Consider the following 22,541-nt stretch of genomic DNA (forward strand, 5'->3'; position numbering starts at 1 on the left):
TGTCATTGCTTTAAATTCCTTTTCTCCTTGCTCCACTGAGCAGGGCAAAAACTTGCCAAGGTCAACATGTGATGAGTGAAATGGGTTTTGTTGTGAGGCCTGTCAATACTCTTCAGCTTCCTTACAATAACAGGGTGACGCCTGTGATGCCTGGGACTTGCACCTGCCCTCCTTCTGAAAGCAATACATTCCTGAGATCCTGAAATGCCACTCTCAGGGAATCAAGAGTTGATCTGTTGGGAACACTGGGGTCTCAGGGCCAGCTGTTCAGTTCTAAGTGTCATCTCCACTGACTGAAAGCAGCTCTGATGATCCACACTGACTCCTCTTACCATTAAAACCCTCTTTTTTTGGTTATTCTCTGCAAAGAGAGCAGTGATTCTGGATGATTTGGGAACAGAACAAAATGGATTACTATAATAAGTTGTAACTGGGAAAGGAGAGGCCCCTATAGTTTGGCCACTTAATGTTTAACTTCAAATGGGAAGGGGCGGGGGCAAGCAAGAGATGCTTTGGGACTTTCCCTGGTCACATTAAATATGTGGTGGGCAAAATGAACCTTTCTTTCCCACTTCCATGGGGTTCCCACATGGCCTTCTTTTCTGCCCATGAGCCATCAGCAACAATGCCTGGGATTCACTCCTTTCTCTTGCCCTATTTGCAGGGTTTGATCACCAGGACACTTCATCCAGTGGGATGTAAATGACTCCTTATGGTGAGCAGGCAGCAGGTGCTGCTTCAATCCCATGGTAAGCAGAAGGAGAAATTTCAATTATTGACCCATTAATTATGATGAGTTTTTATCATCATCATCATCATTTTAATTCTCCAAAGTAGGTATTGAGCTTGTGGATTCTGGAGAACTTTGGGGATCCTGGGAGAACCTTTGACCAGGAAGGTGTTCCCCACCTCCTCCAGATGTCTGAGAGGCAAACAAGAGAAGAGCTTGGTTCACTCAAGGAAGCACCAAGTGTTAAAGGTAATTTGAAACCCTTTATCTGTCAGTGTTCTTGACAGCAATCAAGCATAATAGAAAATAAATAAATAAACAGAAATCCCGTAGCCATGGAAGCACACTTTAGATCAGATTTCTATTTGCATGCTTCATACATATACATAAAACATATTTCATGTACCAAGTTAAATAATGCACAATGCTTCAACTATTCTTACTTTTTATCCTTTGGTTATTGTAATTACAAGTAATTTTGTGAAGGATTTTCTATTTTTAAGAAATCACACTTTTGTACTTGATCCAGCTAACAGGATTTTCTTACATTACTTCATAAAGAGACCATCTTTAAACTTCTAATGTTATTTCTTATTCATTAGTACATATGCCTGTAGGGTATGTTCATAAATGGGTTAAAGTTACAAAGTTATGCTTATAAAAGCTCATGGTAATTTGGAGTATCAGGAGGATTTATTAATTTTGAAATCTTAAAAGAGCAAAAGCTAAAATGAGATTGGATTAAGTATATTCTTGCATGCAGTTATTCTAAACACCCTTAAGGACCGCAGACTAACTTACAGAGGACATTATGCAAATATGAATATATCTCTAAGTGCCTCATAGGCTTGCTGATGTAATATTTTACATGGTTAGTTAAGTACATCAAGTAAAAGGTTTGACCTTGATATACTGTAAAAGGTACTTATCCCACAACACTCAATTGTTTTCGGTGCCATTGTGAAATGCATCACTCCAACGTGCAAACAATTTTGTGCACAAATCTCATTAAATGTAGCTCCAGCAGCCAAACAGCTGTCCACAACACCCCATCTCTTTAGAAGACCAAAGAGCTGCTTTATAATTTATCTTTATCAAAATGCCGTTTGCATTTATCAACAGCACCAGGCTGTACTTATGTAGTGAGAAGACAATTTCTTGGGAGGACAAAAAGAGTTTCCAGGCTTTATTGCTGGCACCTGTTCCCATTACACAGTTCAATTTTATTTTTTTGAGGACACACAGAAGGTGGGAGACTACAATGCCCTGAAGTCAAATGATGTTTTGGGGAAGGAAAACAAGATCCACGTTCGACTTGAGCTTGGAATTTCTGCACATTCTTGGCTTTACTCGTCTCTTTGATTATGCAGAAATAAGCTTGACTATAGGGACTTAAATGTTATGTTTTCCTGTGTCCTCAGTATTCCTGCTCTCACTCCATTCCATGTATACATATATATATAGATATGTGTGTGTGTGTGTATGTGTACTTATATACACATATATTTATATTCCATTGAGGTGGTAATGAAACAGAACAGAAAAATGGATTGCTAAATGTTGTGTGTTATCTTTTCTGTATGTGTATCTGAAGGGAAGATTGGCTGATGTGGCACCTGCAGATTACTTTAGGGTAAATCCTTGTTTGTTCTGTTTAGCATTTCTGTGGTTATCACTGACTGAACTGGAGGGAGAGACTCTGTAGATGGATGGGATGGGTGTGGATTCCTTACATCAATCAGATGGAAAAAACAGATATCCAGTCCTGCACACCAAGACACCAGCCCCGTTCTAAAGCCTGCATCATATCAAGAACTTCCTGTGGGGCTCAAGCAGTAAAGTGTATAATCTCTCTCAAGTCCCTCCAAAGTGACCAAAGTGCTCAAAGAATATTTCTGGTTTATTATGCTGGACTGTAAATACCCAGTTGGGATTGCCTTTCCCGTGTGGTGCTTTGATAGTGCCCAAATAATTGTGTTTATAACCCAAAAAAGGAATTAAATAGCGCAATTTCATCGGGGTGATATTGATGGTGTGAGATATCACACTCCAGGTTGTGTTCTTCCATTAGGTCTGTCTTAGGAGAATGATTAATTAGCTGTAAAGTACTGCTGAGAATATTTCATTAGCATTTGCCAGCTGCCTGGGAAAACTTGCTGGATGTGGCATAGAATGAAATTTTATTGCAGAAAAAAACCCAGAACATCCCTGTATGAGTAACAGCTATTTCTGTGCCTGCCAGCCATATTGTGGTTTTGCTCAGTGGAAAAAAAAAACAAGGGAAAACCAATTGTTTCCATATCAGTTCAATTTCTCTTGGCTCTTCTGTACAGGACGATGTTATTTTCCAAAGTGAGAGTGTATTTTGTGGTGAAACACGAATTCACAGGTTGATTTTGTTTGGGGCTCTCTTATTTTGGAGTTTGTGTCTTGTGAGAGCAGAAGAGCTTGGAAGCAAGATGAGGTTTGAGGAATCATATTCCTCTCTGAGCCTTACCTGCAAGGAAGCCTGTGATGGATATGTACCATCAAATAAATCATCCTTGTCTGGAATTTCAAACAAACCCTTTTCCACGCTACAAAGACACATCCAGGAGTGTGTGCTACTAGGTCCTCGGTAGAGAATAAATGGAACAAGACTCCCAAGTGTAAACATCCTTTTCCTTGCCTCTCTCCTTTCTTTAAACCAATATTTCTGTGTAATTCTGGAGAGCCATTTCTTCCTTTGGCTGTATCTTACAGAACAAGGCTGCTTGCTACAGGATAATGAAAACACCCATGGTTTGGTTTCTTTTGCTTAGAAAATATAATTACTACAAAGGGTGATTTTAGCAAACACAGAGTTTACCACTGGGATCTGTGAGGATGAGATGCCTCTGAACAGAAGGTTCCATCTCTGCAGGAGTGGATGTTAATAAGGAAAGGGACTGATCTTTAACAAAGTCTGGCACTTGAGGTAATGTACCCCACACGTTGTAATTTAGGATCTGCTCTACAGAAGTGAGGTATTTGGGTAAGCAGCTGGGTGCCTCATGAATTTACAAACACAATTAAACAGATTAGGTGAGGTTGGTAACCTGCTAGAAATATTTGTTGGTTCCCCCTGGCATCTGTCTGCAAGTTTGGTCTCTGAGAAACCAGAATATGTCTTAATTCTGTGTGGTGTTTGAAGGAATGGCTCTTCTTGAGATGAGTTAATTAAAGAAGTTCTCAGCCATATATATATATTTTTTAATCCTAATGTACTTTTGTGTATGAGCCCGCTACATTTATCCTTTTCATCTACTCACACCTCATAAACAACAACAAAGTCCTTAGCATATCCATGGTGTGCACACATATACAAAACCTGTGTAGAAGCACATGCAGTGCTTCTGAAGCACATGAAGCAGCAAGTGCTGTTCCTCCATCCAAATCTGACTCATTTTAAATGCAGATAGGGGGTAAAAAATATCACTGGAAAGATAAGTTATCACTCTACTGAAGATAGCTGTTCTTTTCTTCATGGTTTTTCCCCCACAGTGCTGAGTGTGTGTACACATGAGCTGTAAAAATCCAACCAAAGCAAAATGTAGATTTCTTACCCTGAGAATAAGCACAACACATCTCTTTAGGGTCCTACAGATTTGTACTCAGGGTTTTCACATACATCCCCTGTTCTCACTTTGAAGGTGATTGGGCAGGGAAAGGTCTTTGTTTTGCACCAAAGTGGGAAAATGTGGAGTGGAAGAATGAGATTCTTCTCACAACAAGAAGGACATTGAGGGGCTGGAGTGTGTCCAGAGAAAGGAACGGAGCTGGGGAAGGGGCTGGAGCACCAGGAGTGGCTGAGGGAGCTGGGAAAGGGGCTCAGCCTGGAGAAAAGGAGGCTCAGGAGGGACCTTCTGGCTCTGCACAACTCCCTGACAGGAGGGGGCAGCCGGGTGGGTATTGGGCTCTGCTCCCAGGGGACAAGGGACAAGATGAGAGGGAACTGCTTCAAGTTGCACCAGGACAGGTTTAGATTGGAGATTCCTTCACTGAAAGGAATGTCCAGCCCTGACACCTGCTGCCCAGGGCAGTGTTGGAGTCACCATCCCTCAGAGTGTTCAAAAAATGTGTGGATGGGGCACTTGGGGGCAATGATTTAGTGGTGGCTTGGCAGTGCTGGGGGAATGGCTGGACTCGATGATCTCAGAGGGCTTTTCCAGCCTTAATGACTCTGTGGTTCTCCCTGTGTCAGAGAGGTGTGGGGCAGATTGACCCCAGCTGCACACAGGTAGCAAGTGAGCCCAGCTGTCTGTGTGTCAGTCTTACACCTGGGCCAGTCACCTGTGTTGTGGTGGGGAGCAAAGATGCTTTTGAGGCACCACTTGGTCGACCAGGTTTTGATAGCTACTGTAAGGAAAAGTGAATTTCACCCTATGCTCCACTGGTTTTCCTGGCTGGATGTTCAGTGGCTTGAGAGAGAACCCAGAATGATCAGCTTAGATGTAGCCATGCTCACAGGGCAGATGAAATAAATCTCTGAAATCTAATGCTGGCTCTGTAACTAACTTATTTTTATAATCCTATAGTTTCTCCCATCTTCTGCTTATCCTTTACGTTGTAACTTTGAGATAGAATCCCAGAATGGTTTGGGATGGAAGGGACCTTAAAGATCATCCAGTTCCACCCCTGCCATGGGCAGAGACGCCTTCCACTATCCCAGGTTGTTCCAAGCCCCATCCAACCTGGCCTGGGATGAGGCAGCCACAGCTTCTGTGGGCAGCTTGTGCCAGGACCTCCCTGCCTTTACCACAAAGAATTTCTTCCCCACATGTAATCTGAATCTCTCCTCTTTTAGTTTAAAGCGGTCCCCAATTGTCCTGTCTCTGTCTGCCCATGTTAAAGTCACTCTCCCTCTTCTTTTATAAGCCCTCTCTGAGTACTGAAGGACTGCAATGAATTAAGGTTCCTCTCTGGCACTGTATAAAATATAACATGATATGATCCTGATTCCAGCTTAAATGCAAATAGCATTTTGTATTTTTTCAAGGAAGTGTAGCAAATAATTTGCACAAATTAGAAAAACATCAGATTTTTCCTGGGAGTGAGCACCCAGTATCACCCAGTATCTGGGACCTGCAAAAACTATTAAAGTGCAAAAAAAAGAGAAAAGCAAGTACTATGCACCTCCCAAAAAACCAACCACTTTTCAGGAGAGCCAAATCTACAGCCACTTTTATTCGCCTGACCCTCCACTTGGAATATGTTGGCCATTCCTTGGTGCTGTGACATTGTGTCTCTGCCTTGTCCTGTTGCTGTGACACTCCTCTGTGTGTGTGGGCAGTGTGGGAACTGCTTTTCCTTCCCTCCTCCTGCCATCAGGAGGTGAATAATGCAGAAAGGAGCTGGCTCTGAGCCTTGTTGAAATTAGGGTGGTACTGTAAAACAGTGCAGCTGCTTTGACTTCTACCTGTTGAGACTCAGTGCTCCAGAAGCTTTATGGAATAATTACTGGGAATATATTAATGATTGGGTCTTGTGGAAGGAAAGGATCTGTAACACTAGTATAGGGTCTGTAATCCTAATAGATCACCTTATGGCTGTGCTTCCAAGGAAATCAGTGAAAAATCTTTCTGATAACCAGCATTTGGTAGCATGGGGTGTCAGTGATGACAACCAGAAATTGTAAAAAAAAACCTGCTAGGTCATATAGATATTTTGAAAAATTTCAATATTCCAACAACAAAAAAACCCTCTCTAGGTGTAGTTAAAGGCCATTGAGCCCTAACCAGAATATCTCAATATGGTGTGAAGGTCTTAATTTTTTAAATTCATATAATTAATTTTTTAAAATTCAAATTTAAACATATTTAGGAATGGAAGCATTGGTCTCAAACTGAGGAATCAAAATATTTAGTTTGCAAAGTATTATCAAAACATTTTGCATTGCCTCAAATTGCTGTGCAGTTTGTTTGACCACAGTTTGTCTTTCATGCAAGGTGTGTTGTGCACAAACGGCCTCTGGCTCTGCTCATTTCTTCTGTTTCCAAGGTCAATGTCTGCAAATATTTCTCCCTTTTGTATCTCTTATTCCCATTTTCCAGTCTCAGGTCCTCTTTTGGCTGTGTCCAAGTTAATAAGCCCTAATGAGAAATGTGTTCTGGACCAAACCTGGCTTACACTGCATCCAGTTTGGATCCTTCTACACCAACCTATACAAACACAAAACTAGTTTTATTTTTCTTGAATCAGCCTCAAAAATTCCTCCTTTCTCCTGCCTGTGGATTTGCTACAACAGGCAATCTGTTGTGTGCAGGAGTAGGGTTGTTGCCTCTTTCTTGGATAAGAGTAGGAGAAAAAACCTGGTGGTTGCACAACAGCTCATCTCTGACGTCGGTGCAGGACATCGCGAGCTGGTCAGAAGAATTGGCAGGTGTAGGAGTGATATGAAGGTGCAGCTGAAATTTAATTTCCTCCAGAACCATTCCCCACAAGCTGTGCAAACTTTTCTTGGCTAAATAAATACACTTTAAGACAAAGATTTTCCATTTTCCTAGAAATACTCGTGGTAACAACAGCCTGTGCTTTCTCTCCTGGAGCCTCAACAAACAGTCTGCACATTTGCATTTTCTCTAATGGTCTCAGCAGTAAACTTCCTTCCAAAAAGAGGGGGGAAAAGGAAATCTTGTGTTCCCTGAATGCAGAAAGAAATTACACATTCTGTCTCTGTCTCTCGTACATACAGATACACAATTTAGTGCTTTACATCTTCAAAGCACTTGCTCAAATAAGGACTAAATTGGGTTTGTAAACTCTCGCTTTGGGAGACAAGTTCAAATGGGGCTTAAGTCCCAAATGGAATGTTGATGGTCTCAGTCAAGTTCCTAGTGGACATTTGCCACAAAAGCACAGCATTGTTGGCTTGTATTGATAACAGTTAGTATTATTGCTCTGTGATCAGCACAGCCCCCTTCAAAGACATTTTGTGCAATGCACTGGGCGTACACAGAATTAAAAGCCTGCCCTGACTCAAAATGTGAACAGAAAAAAAATATATAAAAAATAGGAGAAATTGTCTGCTCCTCTTTCTGTTTTGCAGAGGAGAGCCCAGGGGCTGCAGCCCACAAACACAGTTAAACTGATGGTTACTGCTGTCCCAGTTCAGTACCTATTCTGCTAAATTCAGGGTAAAATTACAAAGTGGTGTGACTGTGGTCCCGGGGGCGCCGGTGTCAAAGGCAGGGACAGAACCCAGCTCTCACCAGCCCTTGGAAATTGTGTTAACTGGAAGGTTAGCCTTCCTCTCCAAATGGAGTTTAATGAATATAACACACTTCAATAGGTGTATTCATAAGAAGTTACCCATTATGGATGTAATGCATGAGTTTTTCTCTCTTGGAAATCGGTTACTCTTGCTGGCCATTTCCTGGTCAGGTTTTGATGAGTCCCTTTCAGGCACAGCTCCCACTGAAATAGGTTTGCCTGAATGAGGACTTAAGGAACAACTGAATAAAGACCTCTATAATTGCTCTATAATGATTAAATGGTTCCCATGAGCAAGGCAGTTCAGAAAGACGTGCTTTCACTTAGCAACATTCGTGCTGCCAGAATGAAACAGCCACATCTACTGCAGGCAGAACTTAATTCATTGCTGCTGCTGCTGCTGCTGCCACTGCTGCTGCTGCTGCTGCTGTTGTGATTGTGGCAGAGCAGAGACTGGACAGGAGCAGGCCAGGAGAGTGGTAGACCCTGTGCAAACACACTGTACATGGCAGTCCAAGTCCACACGTCTCGGGGTTCCTGCCCTGCTTCCCTCTGTGCTGGTGATGAGCTCGTTTGGAACAGATTCATTATTTGCCTTATTTTTGCCCCTTTTGTTGTGCTTTTGAAATGGTGTTTTGGGTAAGGATGTCAGTGCTGTGGTTTAAAGGCAGTGTTTCTTCAGAAGGGTTGGGCTGGGGACAAGAGAACTGTATCTATATATAGGTGTGTATGTATATATATATATATATATATATAAATATAAACTTTATTTTGAGGTGAGATGCAAACTGTTCTTTCAGGAGTGACCGATTCTTCAGGCCCTGTAAGTTTATCCAAAAAACTCCATTATTTTAGTTTTTCAGTCTCTCGGGGTGTTGTTCCATTATTTGTTTATTTTAAAATCTCCATACTATGACTTAAGAGCAAGGACAAGAATTGCATTGAAGTGTTTAGTAATGAAAAGGAAGAAGGCAGGAGGTGGTGAATGATGATCTGTTACAAAGCAGCAAGTGGCCACAGGAACTGAGCAATCTTCTTGGGGTTCCCAAGAGCATCCTCTTGTCGTCCATGCATCTTCCCCAAGACTTTTGAGGCTGTTTGTTGGAAGTCTGGAGGTTCCCCCAGCTTGTTTTGAAATTCCCAGCCCCACTCTGGGCACCCAGGCCACAGATCAGTATCATCCAGTGAAATCTTGGTGCCCAGAGGTGGAAATGTCAATGCTCAAATCATCTTTGGAGATTTCCCTTGAAACCATGGCTGTGTTAAACAATGGAGTCGAATCTCTTGGAAATGAGTTCATAAAAATCAGCTCTGCATTGTCAGCTGTAAAGGGAGAGGAGCGTTTTGTTCCTCAGGGCCTTATTCTAATCTCAGATGCACAGTGTGCATTACCATATAGCTTAAAAAAGCAGATATTTCTGAGATGATACACGGGATTCTGTGCAAACCTCTCAGAGAAGCCAATATCCTTCAGGAGTTTGTCATGCACTCAAACACTCCCAAGCAGGACATGGGCCCCTGATGGAGCATTTTTGGCTAAGGGGTAAAAGAGGGAATGGGGAAGCCAAAGAGAAGCAGAGGTGAAGAAGAGGAATATGCCAGAATTGAAGCTGGAACTTGTGAGCACCCCTTGATTTCTGAGCAGGACATATGGTGGGGTGTCTATCCCAAGATAATATAGTCAGATATCACTGAAATATGAGACTAGAGACTCAGTATCCCCTGTACAGGGAGTACTGAGACAGATAACATGTTTTAAGAGGCAATGAGGTTGGTTTGTTTATTTGTTTTGGTTGTTATTTGTTGTTGTTATTGGTAGTCTTCGCCTGCAACAGAAACTGGCCACTTGGGCCATTCAAACCAGAATTAATTGGTGTCAACAGCTATCTAGTGCCTGACCTCAGTCTAGCTGCTGGAAAACAGCACCACAAACCCAGTCTGGCAGCAGGAGGTGCTGAGCAATCGCAGAAACATGGGGCCAGAAGGAATCTCAGGAGATGATATAATCAATGGACGGACACATCTTCTGTCCCAACAGGCTGATTGTCAAAGTCTTCTCACATAAACAATCCCACTAGGTGTGTGCACTTCATGCCTTTGGAAGTCTGAGGAGCAGGGGTTCCAAGAGTGGGGGGGACAGCAATGATTCCCCACAGTGCTGTGCTGCAAGATGGGGCTGGGCCAGGCAGGTTTGGGGTGCAGGGATGTTTGGCAGCCTGGCCAGCAGTGCTTGCTAACTTTTCTCCAGAAACTGCAGAGTAGGACTGCCAAGTGGCACAGGTCTGGCTGGCAGCCCTGGGATGCTGCCTGCCAGGGGAGCTGCACTCCAGCTGGGTCAGAGCCAAACGGCTGCCTGTGGAAGCTGGAACATGGAATCAAAGGATCATAGAATGCTTTGGGCTGGAAAGGGACCTTAAAGACCATCCAGTTCCAACCCCCTGCCATGGGCAGGGACACCTTCCACTAGACCAGGTTGTTCCAAAGCGTGGGGCAGCCACAGCTTCTCTGGGAAACCTCTTCCAGTGTCTCACCACCCTCAGAGTAAAGAATTTCTTCCTAATTTCTAACCTAACCCTGCCCTCTGCCAGTTTGAAGCCATTCTGCATTGTCCTGTGACTCCATGGCCTTTTCAAAAGTCCACCTACTGCCTAACAGCTGGGCTTGCAGTGGTTAATAGATGTCCAGCTCAGCTGAGGGTGTTGGTGACCATATGGTAGCATTTCTTGTTTAGGAAAACTTCTGCAAAACACTGTGTGGAGCTCTATAAAGACTGAGAGACTTCCCATATAACAGGATGGGGAAAGCTCAAGCCAAGGTGCAGCACCCTCATTTCTTTGTCTGGGTAGTCAGACGTGGCTTTGTGCACCCGAGAGCCGCTTGCCTCAGTTTCACACTGCTGCTTGGGTAGAGGGCTGGTGTCTGAGATGGGAATCACAGAATCATTTACGTTGCAAAATGCCTCCAAGACCACTGAGGCCAAATTTTCTTTCAGCACAGCCACACCACCACTAAGGCCTATCCCCAAGAGCCACATCCACACATCATTTCAATCCCTCCAGGAGTGGTGACTCCACCGCTTCCCTGGGCAGCCTTCTCCACTGCTTGACAACATTTTTCTGTGAAGACATTTTTTCCTAATACAAACCTAAACCTCCTCTGGTGCAACTTGAAGCTGTTTCCTCTTGTCCTGTCACTGTAGAAGAGACTGACATGATGCTCTGCAAGGTAGCACCTGATTTAAAGGTGTGCAGAAACCCCGTGCAGCAGCAGAATGCTCTTCCTGCTCTATGATAACCCATATCAGGTTTTTGGCTTTTGGCAATCACCCTTGAGTGGGACAGGAACCAAACACAGAGAGAGCACAGTGGTGGCAGCTCCAGGTTTGTATCTGAAAGGAAGTTTGCATTTCTTGAGTAACCAAAGTGTGGGGGGAATATCTCTGTTCAGAGGAGCTGTAACAGAGCACTGTCGTTCTGATGGCACGTTGGAGGATTGAGATTTTTGGGTATTTCCTTTGCACATTTTCCTCATCCTCGATATCACTTCCCATGAGCACGTGCTGGGCCTTTGCCAGCTTCTTTGTCTTTCATCTTGGAGCTTTTCTTTCGGGGGCACTGGGACAGCTGGGGGAGAGAAGACAATCCTGGCTGCGGCAGGGAAGTGTCGCGGTTTGGCAGGCGCCGAGGTCGAATCCCATCTCTGAGCCTCGCTCCTGGAGCTCTCACACAACCTGGGAGTAAGAAGACACGAGCTTGCCTTGTGCATCCTCGAAGAGACAGAACAGATGCTACTCCTGACCCTCCGGGATCCATCGGAGAGGAAGGAGCAAAGCCAACTCCAGGGCTCCGTTTCTCTCCGCTGGGCCTGTGAGATGAATTCAGCCATGGCAGTGCCAGAAATTGCTGTCAGGTCTAGGAGATGGATCTAGGCATTTGTCACCTCCAGAGCCAGAAGCTCAGCTTGGCCCAGCAGAATCATCCCTGTCCCATCAGCATACCTGGTCTTTGAGAAGGGGATGCAGTCACAGATTTTTCTCCTGACACTGCTCAAAATTCTTCCCTGCCTGCAAGGTTAAACTGGGAATGATCCTCAGGAAATGGTTTATGCTGTGGTGGCTTCTCAAGCCTTGGCCAAAGCACTGCATGGCTTGAGGAAACCTCTCCAATAATCTCTCCAAGATACACTGACCTCCCCAGCCAGCAGTGACCTGCTGTTGTGCTGTCCCCCAGCCAAAACTGCTGTGGGTTTGACCTTCAGGTCCTTTCTTGTCCTTCCTGAGGAACTTTGGAGAAAATAAGGAAAAAGCCAATAACAGCAAGGTGGATTTTAATGGGAGCCAGGGCTCTGCTCTTCCCTGAGCATTCAAGCATCTCTCCAAAGCCTAAACTGTGCATTTCTGTGGCTAAACTAAGGTGTGACAATGCATTTACAAGAGCTGTGCTCTGCCAAGCTCTGATCCAGCCCAGCACTTGCACAGGTGAGGACAAGGACTTGGACAACTCAAAACCTATTGGATTCACCTTTGGGCTCGAGCACATCTGTAAAGCCTTGCTGGAGGTGGGTCGGTGCCCAGCACTGAGACTCCAGGGCAGGGATTACTCAGGAAGGGGCTCAAGTAATAGGAAAACAATGACTAAAATCTGCCTGTTCATTGCAGCCTCTCTGAAAACACAAGAGTTGTGTTTGGGGAGCAAGGACCAAATGAAAGAGGCAGAACAATAGGCTGCTTCAAGCACCTGAGAATATATTTAAAGCAAGAGAAAGAAAAAAAGACTTAAATTTCTGAAGCAGCACTCGAGTGTATTTTTTTCTGCAGCTGGTTGATATATCACCTTCCTTATTGATTTCTTTTCCTTTGCGCTGAAAATGTACATTATCTTCCAATCCTTCTTCAGTGAAGTAAATCTAAAATGAAAACAAACTACACATTTGGCCAACCCTGCCTTAAAATTACACATCAAGAACATTTCCAGTGACAAATACTTTCAAGGCAAACAAACTGAAGAGAAATTAAAAAATCTCTGTGGGGCATAAATATGTAATTACACTCACACAGGGAGCATTTTATCAGGTAAACCATCCTACTTTGTTAATTGAAATGCTGCAGCACAAGGTTTTTTGACAAAGGGGCTGAATATGCATGCATATTTCTCACTGCTGCTGTTCTATTTCTCTCTTTCCTTTCCCTGTGTGCTCCAGTGATGGGGTAGTGATCACTCCTGCTTTCTTTGTTCAAATGTCCTCATTTCTGCCACCTCCACTTAATTCTGGCAGGGAAAGTTTTCCTTTCACTGGAGGCACAGGATTGTGGGGGTTTTTGTTGACTTGAAAAAGAAACCAAACCCCAGAAAACCAGAAACCAAGCGTTTTTCTTAAATTAAATTCTCCAGAAACAATAAAACACTGAGAATTAAAAAGAAAGCAGACAGAATAAAAAGAACCACAGGAAGTAGGTGCAGCTGTGTTGACCTAATCCCTCTGAAACAACCTTACCAGGGCAAGGATGAGTTACAGGAGTTGGTGGGAGCAAGGCTGAAGTTTGGGACTGAAGAGGCTTGAGGTCCAGATCCCAAGCCTTTGTTACAGAAGCATTTGTCAGTGTTTAGTGGCCATGGGCAGCAGTCAGTGAAATATTTACAGCACAATCCCTTCCAAGAAGCGTGGCTGCTGGCAGGGGGTTTAATTGTCTAAATGCAAGCTGCAGTGCCAGCTGTGGGTTTGCTCACCCATCTGCGAGGGCTCTGCCATGCCAGTTCTCCTGCCCTGAGAAGGAAGCAGGGAATATCCTCCCTGGAAAGAGGGGTACAGGGTGGCCCCATGCAGCAAGCCAGAGCTTGCTTGGCTGTGGTGACAACTGTGGCAACACTGCCACTGAGATGACACAGTGCCCAGGCTTCCTTTAAGGAAGGAATCTGGCATGCTGGGGTGCCAGCACCTCTTCTCCCTGCAAATGGATGGACAAGAATACGTTTCCTCTCACAACCCATTGCCTACTTGGGTGTTTGCATTTTGTCCCCCTCTGATGTGGGGGGAGGTGCCCCAGTTGCACAGCCTTTAGCCACCATCACGTGGGGAAACTCAGAAAGGCTTCAGTGCTTTTCTTCATGAGTTTTGTATGTTCCACGTTCCCTTTCTGCCTCATGCCCATCTCTGCTTCCCTGCATATATCCTTGTCTTTCACACTAATGTCCCACAATTATGATCTCCACTCCTTTTCCAGTCCCTTTCCCAAGCTCTGCTGGTTTGTTGGGAACAGAAGAAGACTGGCAGACATTTCCAGAGAAGGAGGGCATTTCCATGCCATGTACCACTCCCAGTAAGTCATGTTAAAAGCCCATGGACGTGTAAATCCTTGGAAAACATTCTAAAATGGACAAAATAAGTCTGAGTCATCTGTTGGTCTGTCTCTGTTTCCTTTGTTTGGCTTTACAACACGAGAACAACACTGTGCCCTCTCCCAGGAGCAATGTGATTGAATGTGAGTTGTTTAGAAACTAAACCACTGTGCTTGAAGACCAAGAAGTTGCCAGGACTCAGAAGTCTCCCGTTTTCTCTCTGACTGTGAATCTTGAATAATTTTACACAAGGAGAATCAGGTTTGGTACATGACACGTGAGAAATCTGGCGTGGTGTAACAGAATATTTTAGCCACTAGTGTATCCTTTCCCTTTTATTTTCCTCCTTTTTTCCTCTCTAGAAGATTCCATGTAAGAATCCCACCAGTGCTCTGCAGGACCTGGGTGGCCACGTGAATGCCTAGCAGCTGAAATACAGGTGCTACGAAGACTTTTCAGGTGGAAACTGGAGCATCCAGAGAATTGCACTGTCTTGAGGATTAAGCACCATCTTGGCAGGGACTTTAATCTAGACATCCCAGACCACGCATGGTTCTAAGTTTTGGTATTTTATCCTTGGTCTGTTTCGTTAGGCAAATGCTTTTGGCAATAGAATATTTGCTATATTCTTCAACATCCTTGGCTGGCTCATGTCCCTCCTGAGTCCCATTCACAGGGACACTTCCCCATCTTTTTCTCTCCCCTCCCTTTGCCTTTTGAGCTGTAGGGTGGTTGTTTGCTCAATAAACAATGTTTGAAGTCGGCAGTCTCCAGGTATCTGTGTTGACTGAAACCACTGGGCTGTGTCAGAGAGAGCAAACAGAGCAGCTTAGTAGACACTGTTATGGTTCATGTGAAGCCCTCAAACATGGCTGGTGAGGATTCCCTTAGTGACAGATCAGGGAATGCTTGAAGGAGTTTGACACTGCATTACTTTTCGGTTTTATTACCATCATTTTTCTAAAATGCAAGACTAGCTTACCTGTGTTTACATAAAAAGCAAATAAGGCACCATGCATCAGTTTGGCTTGCAAAGTTGGTTATTCCAACATTCAGCTCTAAGTCTTCACCTGGTATTCTCACAGGAACATCTTTCTTGGCCATTTCAGTATCTCAGAAGATCTGCAAAGCAGAGCAGCCACAGCACCCAGTGCTGAATTGTCAGGGATGGGAATGCAGGGATAAAGGCTTATGGAAAAGTCATTCTCTGATACTGTGGTTTTGTTTATCATTAAAAAAAAAAAAACTGGGATCATCTTCAGGCTGTGGTCTTGTCATGACAGCATCAGACAGGTTGACCAGAAATTTCCAAAGGTTTGGATGGTTAACTTTTTCTTGCATTTTGGTAAAAATATTGCGCTCTTGCATTTCCTGCTTGGGCTTTTTGTTATTTTTAATGGGTGGATCAGTGTTTGTTTCAGTGCCTGCCTTTTCTTCCTCATATGCTAATGAATAAATCTGGACTAGTTTTGCTGAGAGCTGTAACACTTGCTCCTGCCGGTGGATAAGGCTTTCCATTAATCCAAACTGTGATGCCAACCAAAAGTGCACCTGCCTGTGGTGCCTTTAAAATCCCCCAGTAATTTTATAAACCAGATGATGAGACCAGGAAAGTGTCTGCCAAACTCAGATTTAGTCTGTGGTGCAGTTGTAGCTGGATGAGCTGTTGAGATACTGGTTGGAATCATTTTCTGGTAAGTCTACCACGACCCTTGTGAAGTGCTAAGGAAGGCCTCAGAAAATGGAATATTGATTCCTCATCTTTTTTTTTAATACAGAAATTCCTTTATGAGACATTGTCTTGCCATTTTAATTGGTTGTTTAGGATTTTTTTCATTTTGTTTGCATTTGTCACCATAACAGACCACCCAATTATCTTCTTTTTTTACTGCTTTGTATGCTGCAGTCCAGAAGTGGATGGAGGCAGCACGACATGGGAGGGTTCCATGGTAAAGGAGGCTGCAGGGAGAATTCCTGTCAGCTGAGCTTTATGGACAAGGCCACAGGTTGAGCAATGGGCAGAAAGTCCTGACCATGGAGTTTTGCCATAAAAGCACATGAGGAATAGCTACAGCTGTTGGAGAGCAGAAGGAAAAAGCCATTTGTGTGGGCATCACATTGGACTGGTTGGATAAAACCCCCATTTCTTCTCCTCTCCAGAACCAGGAGAGATACTTCTTCAGTAGAAGTGCAGAGGGAGCTCAGAAAATCTCCAGCCAGTTTTCTCACTTGCAACATCCAACACTTCTTTGTAGCTGAACCATCACATGTATCTTAAAATATTTTTCATAGCTTTTATTGAGCCTCAAATGTCTGGGAGTAAACAGTGGTGATTCTTGAAGCAATTGCCATATTCATTTTCTGTGAACCTGCTGGCCCCTATTTTGAAGCAACTGCAAAGCTTTGCTGGCATACATTAACTCTGGTCCAGTAACTCCTGAGCAGGTACTCACCCAGATTGGGGGTGAGAAGCCAGGCAGCAGAATGCTTGGGAGAGTAACCTTTGCAACAGCGTTACTCTCAATGGTTCTATTGCCTGGACTTCAGCTCTTGTCAAACTCGACTCGGGTGTGGCAGCAGGACCAGGGCAGTGCCCGTCCCCTGTGCCAGCACTGCTGAGGCACCTCCAGCCCTGGGGGCAGCTCTGGGCTCCTCATGACAAGAACGGCATTGAGGGGCTGGAGCGTGTCCAGAGAAGGGAACGGAGCTGGGGAAGGGGCTGGAGCACCAGGAGTGGCTGAGGGAGCTGGGAAAGGGGCTCAGCCTGGAGCAAAGGAGGCTCAGGGGGGACGTTCTGGCTCTGCACAACTCCCTGACAGGAGGGGGCAGCCAGGTGGGAGCCAGGATCTGCACCCAGGGAGCAAGTGACAGGACAAGAGGAAACGGCCTCAAGTTGCACCAGGGGAGGTTTAGATTGGATATTAGGGAAAAATTTCTTCACAGAAAGGGTTGTCCAGCCCTGGCACAGGCTGCCCAGGGCAGTGGTGGATCCCCATCCCTGGAGGGATTTGAAAGCCATGTGGATGTGGCACTTGGGGACACGGTTTAATGGTGGCTTTGGCAGTGCTGGTGGAATGGTTGGACTTGGTGATCTTGGAGGTCTTTTCTAACCTTAACAATTCCATGGTTCAGCTGAATCCTAGAAGAGCTGGTCAGCCCAGCAGCCTGGCACATGCTTTGCACACCTCAAGCATGCTGCCACAGAGTGTCTTTTTGCTTCTTGGTCTTGCAGACAAACTTTTTTGCTGAACAATGTAGATAGCAGCTTTGAAGGGAAAACAGACCCCCAGCCCCTTCACAAACAAATCCAGCATCCCTCTAAACCCATGCATTTTCTTGGCCCTGCAGCCTCTGTCAAAGAGCTGCTTCAGCACCTCAGTGCTTGGGAGCTGTAACTTCCACCCTCAAACTATTTGGCTTGTTCTGATTTATTCTTGTGCTAATGCCAGTTTTCTGTCTAAGCAGGCTTCTTTGCTTTGTTGTGCTCACTTTTCTGCCATATTTCTACAGGGAAAGATGAATGTTTTTGCATCTTCTCTTGGAAGATTGAAATTCCCATCTCACTGGCTTCTCTGTACTTGTTGAAATGGGAGGATCTTTCCTGAATGAGGTGCCCTGCTCAGCCAGTGACCCTGGAGAGGGTCAGTGATACTCCCCTAACTCCATTGGCTACATCTGGACAGATAAACCTTAGGACTTCACTTGGCTTTTCTACTCCTACAGGATACTGGGGTGCTGTAGTCACCCTGGTAAAACATATCCCAGTTTTATGGGTCTGTTTTTTGTCAGCTAAGGCGTCTTTATTAAAGTGGACTTTCTTAAACTAATCTTACATCTGTGATCCTGAGATCATCGTCACGTTTCCACAGGATTTCCATTTGTCTGAAATGCCTCTCAACCTCCTATTTCAGCAAGGATTTGTATCCTCCCGTATTTGTCCTTCCTTTGAAGAAATAGCTTTCCATTTCTCTTTACACTCAGATAAACATTTGATGCTTAATTTAACTTGGACTCCTTTTCCTGGGCAAAACCCGGAGTCTCTCTGTGAGGGTGGTTAATGTGATGTGTCAGTGCAAAGAAGTGTCCTTGCTTAGCCATCTCTACAAGGACTTACCTTCCTGAGCTCTGCAATTATGTGACTTTAATTGGCTTTTAATTTGGGAAGATTATATAATATACTTAAATGAAAACCACAGAGGTGTTGTTAATACACAGGTTATGAATTGCAAGCAAAATAATAAGTGACTGAATTGCTTCTGAGCTCACACAGGCAAACTCACCTTTTCTTTCCCACATATTTAATATGAAATATGCCAGAAAGTTCATAATTAGGAAATTACAAGAGTTTAAAACCTATATTGCAAAAAAATACATTTTTGTGGCTCTGGAGGTTGTAAACATGGTTTCCATGTCGAGCTGTATGTTGCATTTATGCTGATTTAATCATTCATTAAACATTAGTAAGAGGCCAATTATGCTGTTCAAGAATAAGATGTTTTACGAGAAAATGACAAAAAGATACATGTAATCATTGAAATGCCAGTTTACAATCAGATAGGATGGGAAATAATCCCTTTAGCAAGCTTAAGCTTTTACATATTAATGGCAACATTGGGGAGAGTGGGAAGAGGGCTTTAACAGCCTCGCGGCCTCCCGGCCCTGCTGGGGAAGTGAGCGCTTGTGGTGCTCCGGACAGAGATTTAACAACTTTTGTTCTGTGGCACAGATACCTTGAGACTTGGCTCTTCAAGGGCCCTAGCTGTAGTTAACAAGTCTGTGTCTACATACAGAACACAAACGTAGACAAAAAAGGGCTGGAAATACAATTCTGGCTCTTCAGAGAGGTCATGGAACCTGAAAATGGTTTGGATTGGAAGGGATCTTAAAGCTCATCTCATTCCAACCCCCCGCCATGGGCAAGGACACCTCCACTAGCCTGGGTTGCTCCAAGCCCCATCCAGCCTGGCCTTGGACACTTCCAGGGATGGGGCAGCCACAGCTTCTCTGGACACCATGTGCCAGGGCCTGACCACCCTCACAGGGAAGAATTTTTTCCTAGTATCCTATCTAAACCTGGTCTCTCTGAGCGTGAAGCCATTCCCCCTTGTCCTGTCACTCCATTCCCTTGTTCCAAGGCCCTGTTCAGCTCTCTTGGAGCCCCTTTAGGCACTGCAAAGAGCTCTATGGTCTCCTCTGACCCTACTCTTCTCCAAGCCAAACAACACCAACTCCCTCAGCCTTTCCTCACAGGAGTGGATTCCAGCCCTTTAATCACCTTCATGGCCTCCTCTGGACTGAATCCAAGCTAGGATGTCCTGGGGAGTAAAGAGAGTTAAGATCCACTGGGACATTTCCATACTTATATTTTAAAGGTCCATGTCAAGCACTTCATGGAAAAGGGAGGATGGATGAGGACATACCCATAAAGTCAGACCTGAGAAGCCAGAGCTGCTGGAGAAGCAGGGAGGGACAGAAACTCATTTTCCCACCTGTTTTCCAATACAAGACTTAGGAACACTGGGCAAAACTGTTGGGTGATGGGTGCAAACTAAACAGGATAAGTGGTTCTTTGCACCCAGAGTTGTGAAGGGGTGGAACGCCTGGCTAGAGTGTTTGGTGGATGCTCTAAGTTCACTGAAGTTCAAAAAGCCAGCAGATAAGTCCATGGAAAGAAAGTTGTTTGGGGGCTGTTAAGCACCATGTTCCTCTCGCTCTGGAAGTTTCTCAGCTGCAAGGTTTTGTGCAGGGGGAAAATGTGCAGTGGGAAGAAGACAGCACCCAGCAAACCGTGGACTGCATTGCTGAAAGAACTGAGAGTGCCTTGGTGTGTATGAGATGGAGACCAAAAAGGTGACAAAAGGCCAAAAAACTCCACAGGCAAGGTAAATAAAAGGAGAAAAAAAGATAGTTTTTAATGTCCTCATGAACTCTATTCCAAAATGTATCACCTTTGAATTGCTCTGGGTACTTTCTGTGTCTGAAAGTCCCACAGTTCCCAGGTATCCTCTAAGATTTGAGTTCTCCTGTCTTTTTCTCTAAGAACGTTTGGACTGAAGGCTGAGTAGGGTCGGGCAGAGAAAATCTGTCGTAGTTTGAGCAAACACTCAATCCTTATGAAAAATTAAAGACCCAAAGGTTAGGGAAACTTGTTTGCAATGAAGAAAATCACAGACTACGAAAGCCCCATGCATTCCACGTGAACAGCAGATAACAAAGAAATGCTTTCCACTCCTCTTTAATCAACAGAGAATAACTGAGAATATATTCTTTTAATGGATATGTGAGACCAAAATATCCTAGGGCAACAAGAGAAAAAACTAGGGACGACCCAGGTGAGCAGAATATGGGTTCCAGATAAACCTCAGCCAAGCATCACTCCAGCTTTCCAAAGCCATGCCAAGCCTTGATGTTCTCCAACTGCTCTACCAACTCCTACATCTGGCTGCCCAAAGCACACAGCCCCCTTTTCCCAAATCCAGTTGGTCAGCTGTCCCCGTTGCCATGCCGGCCTCTGGGCAACGGACCCAAGCGATGCTGTTGAGCGGGAGAAAAATGTATTCCAGCAGTAATATTGAAGGGTTACAGCTGCCAAACACACTGTGTCTGTGGAAACACCTGTTGAGTAGCTGTTGCAGTGGGAAGAGCAAGATGAAGAAAGACAGCTGTAAAAGTGCCAGCAGCAGTAGGAAGCTCTGCTAAGACTGCTTTGTGCCAGTTAGAGATGTGCCAAATTATTTGGCTGCATTTCAAATATCTGGGTGTCCACTACATTTGCCAGCTCACGCTCCCAGGGAATACTTCAGCATTAACACCGCTACTGCCGCGCTCCCGCTGCTCTCCCACTTTAATTTCAGCCTTTACTTTTCCGTGCTTCTTTTATTCCTGGTTCCTTCTAGTGCAAAGGACAGCCCAGTATTGCAGTGCAGAGCCCAAAATAAGGGCTGGGATCTGCAGCTGGTGGGAAGACAAAGCACCACTGAAAAGGTTTTTGGCAATTGCCTTGTGAGATCTTCTGGGTTACTGTGTCCCTCCTGCTGTTGTTGTTGTTTTTTCCCAGAGAATGATAATTTTATCTTTTACAAACAGTTACCTAACCTGCACACTTCTCCTTCTTGTCCATCTAGAAATCCTTGGAGCTGCAGAGCTCAGCTTTGGGACATTTACAATGGGAACAAAGAGGAAATTTGAAAGTTTAGGTGGGCTAGGCAGGAGGCAAAGGTGGAAATACAATGGCAGAATGCTATGGGGAAATATTTCAAATGTGTTGTACCTACAGATGTGGCAGCTGGGGACATGGGTTAGCGCTGGGCTTGGCAGTGCTGGGGGAATGGTTGGACTTGATGATCTTAAAGATTTTTTTCCAGCCTAAATGATTCTGTGATTCTGTGAATTAAAAGCGCTGCCTGTAGAAACAAGGAATGGAGAGAAGATGGAGCTGCAGAGTAATGAGAATCTGGTTTAGATAATTTTCCTCCTGAAGTGTCCAGAAAGTGCAGGTTTATGCCCAAGTCCTCCCAGTTCCTCCTTTTTTTCCTTTAAGACCATCTGCACTGCCAAAACCCTGGAAAAACACCACGGTGTAAATCCTTCCCTTGTCCACAGTGAGACCTAGGGGTGCGCCCAAAGTTAATTTTGTCTTTTTAAGAGTTTTGAAAGCTAAAATAAGCAACTACTTCTCAAAGAACTAAATTCTTGCTCAAATAATTCCTGTTAACTCTCCTAACTCCTCTTCTTGCCCTGGTGAATACCAGACAGGCCAGGAGACTCTGGAATTACAGACCACTGCTGTGCTTCTACAACTACAGCAGTTTCCTCGCTTTTCTATTTGACACCATCATCTATTGTCATGATTTCTTTAAATTCCCAAATCCTAAGGATGATCAAAAACTCCCCTGGACCAAGGAGATAATACTTTTCTCAGGGAGTTTTTTTTTCTTTCCGGGAAGGTTTATCCGTTAAGTGTTTGTGGGAAACAACTCATCTTCATCTGTTTATTTATGAATATTTCCAAGACATCCTTATCCATGGCAGTTGATTAGCCCTGGAGGTGGTATTTCTCTGTGAGGTATTGCTGCTTTGCTGGTTGCAGGAAAGGTCTGAACTCCCAACAAATTGAATTTAGCATCCTACTCTTTTTGTGTGCCTTCCCTCACGTCGTGGTAACCCTTCTGGGGCAGAGATTCATTCCTGTGGGTTTGGTTGGGGTTTGTTTGTTTGCTTGTTTTGGTTGGTTTTGGTTGGTTGGT

At 44.4% G+C, this 22,541-nt stretch overlaps 1 long non-coding RNA gene across 1 annotated transcript; it reads left to right on the top strand.

The window, feature by feature from the left end:
* Window positions 1-665: 665 nt before the first annotated feature.
* Window positions 666-2,154, top strand: LOC138110925 (uncharacterized). The gene is made up of 3 exons (XR_011151157.1): window positions 666-749; window positions 835-979; window positions 1,976-2,154. It is a non-coding gene; the product is annotated as an uncharacterized lncRNA (long non-coding RNA).
* Window positions 2,155-22,541: the final 20,387 nt, after the last annotated feature.

This window comes from Aphelocoma coerulescens, chromosome 5 (genome assembly GCF_041296385.1).
Source record: "Aphelocoma coerulescens isolate FSJ_1873_10779 chromosome 5, UR_Acoe_1.0, whole genome shotgun sequence".
Taxonomy (NCBI): Eukaryota; Metazoa; Chordata; class Aves; order Passeriformes; family Corvidae; genus Aphelocoma; species Aphelocoma coerulescens.